The 2,104-nt window shown below is 39.8% G+C and overlaps 1 protein-coding gene across 1 annotated transcript in view; it reads left to right on the top strand.

Annotated features, from left to right (window-relative positions):
* The first annotated feature begins 430 nt into the window (after positions 1-430).
* The window catches only part of ptprt (protein tyrosine phosphatase receptor type T), a 366,858-nt gene continuing 365,184 nt past the window's right edge, over positions 431-2,104 (top strand). Inside the window, exon 1 of the mRNA XM_020619049.1 lies at positions 431-617. The gene's annotated coding sequence lies outside the window, so the exon portion shown is untranslated. The remainder of the gene's footprint in view (positions 618-2,104) is intronic.

Raw genomic sequence — 2,104 nt, 5'->3', positions numbered from 1 at the left:
ATGTGTAAACATGCAGACAGTGGATCCAATGTTCAGCTTAGCTAAGAACGAGCACCACTGAATAGAAAATGTGGCTGGTTCATTGATGCCACATCCACCACGGTCAGCACCACAGCAGAGGCAGAATGACAAGGATATTGGTACGAGGTTGTTGACAGCAGTGTGATAATTCAGCCAGGTGTTGAGAGCACCTTTTAAAACAAATCACAGGTATTAGAAGAAACTGGTCTGATGCAAGCCAGAAAACAACAGGTCAGTCAAGGGAAAGTTTGACTGTTCACTCTCTCAGGAAGAAGATTTTACTGAAACAAACAAACAAATAAAAACAAGAACGTTTTCCAGTTGTAAGTACAAGATTTGGATTTTGCTATAAACAGTGTTTACAGGTTGGAAAGCTGTGTGTGCTCTGTGTTTCTTCTGGACTTTTCCATAGACTCCTAGTTCTCATCCAGTCTTCAGCTTCCCTGGATTTTCCTCCCATGTCAAGGTGTCTGGTCCCAACAGCCACGCCCACCACACCTGTCTTCACTCTCCTGATGAGCTCCCTCAGGGTGTTTGTCGCTTTCCTTTCTTCTTTAGTGCATTATGTCTTGTGTTTTCGGTTGCCTCAGTTGTCAGTAAGTGTTTCTTGTACTCATTGTATTTTGGATTATTTCCCTGCTAGTTTTCTTGATTTGCCTTCCCCCTGGATTTGTTGTTCGGCCTGATGCGTTTCAAGAAGGAGGTTTAACAAGGTTGACTTACACAGAGTTGGAAAACTCGGAGTTTTCGGTTTCAGAACAGCTGAAAAGAGTTGGTTTAATCAACTCTGAGTAGTTTGACTTAGAGTTAGGCGCGTGCAGCGCGACTATAAAAAGCCCTGAACAATGGAGTGAAGACATTACGAGTCACCATGGCAACAGGACCAAGCAAAAATAGGTCTGCGGTTTTCCCCCCGACAGAAATGGATGTGCTACTACAAGCATATAGTGACTACGAGCCCATATTTCGTAAAAAAAAAAAGCGACACGGCTGCAGCGGCGAAAGAGAAAGAGTTAGCTTGGGGGAAAATGGCTGCCCGAGTCAATGTGTACGTTTACATTTTAATCATACAGTGTTCGGTGTAAGTAATTACTAAATAATGTTAGTAATGTTATTATTTGTCACTTGTAAAGTAAGGAATGGTTCTTAATTCTTCAATAATTGAATGAGTAACTTCAGTAATTGCATAAAATACCGATTTTTGTACGAATTAAAAGTGCAGTTTTATGTCTACCCTTTCTTAAAATTCCTATTGTGGTTGATATGGGATTTGTAAAGTAATGATTAATAAATAATCCAATACGTTTTATGGAGAGTAATTATTACATTAATCAAAACACTTTTTTAAAATTGACCCAACACTGATGTAATAATATAAGAATTGAATTTTAATTTTCATGTAGGTGCATTGATGGGAATATGTGTGCCATCAATGCATCCAACCACATTTGGAAATCCTGAAGGGGATTCTAATTATTAGTTTATTTCCAGAGGTCACAGCAAGATGTTATTAACTGATCATCATTTGTCAGATTAGCCTTACTGAAACGAATTCAATACCACTAACCTGCAATCCTGTGAAACTCCTCTTTAATGGCTCTGAGGGGTTTGTGCCCAGGAAACACAACAAAAATTCACAGAAAGCGCTTGAGGGTGAGGCACACTTTCCGAACTATTCTACATACAGTGGCCTTACTAATGTGCTCTGCATCCCCGATGTTATAAAGAAAACTGCAGTTTGCAACAAATCGTAACGCAACACAAAGCATCTGCTCGGATGTAAGAGCACGGCCACAATGGGTGATGTGTCTGATGTATGGGTGGATAAGATTATTGATATATGTTATGGACTCTCTAGAAAAACGGTACCGCTCAAATAAAAATACATGGGGATATGACAAAAAATAAAAAATAAAAAAATAACTCGTGGCCTCATAATCCTCTCCCGACGTAAATGCAATTCCCTGCGAATCAATACAGCGTCCTCATCTACAGGATCCTCTATGAATGGACACGCCATTTTGGTCTCTGCGTGACGGAAACGTGTGCAATCTATGAATGTACTGAAAGATTAAATGAGGTA

The sequence above is a fragment of the Monopterus albus genome, unplaced genomic scaffold, assembly GCF_001952655.1.
Source record: "Monopterus albus unplaced genomic scaffold, M_albus_1.0 scaffold213.1, whole genome shotgun sequence".
Taxonomy (NCBI): Eukaryota; Metazoa; Chordata; class Actinopteri; order Synbranchiformes; family Synbranchidae; genus Monopterus; species Monopterus albus.
Note: the sequence above shows the minus strand (reverse complement) of the source record. Positions and strands in the feature narration are given on the sequence as shown.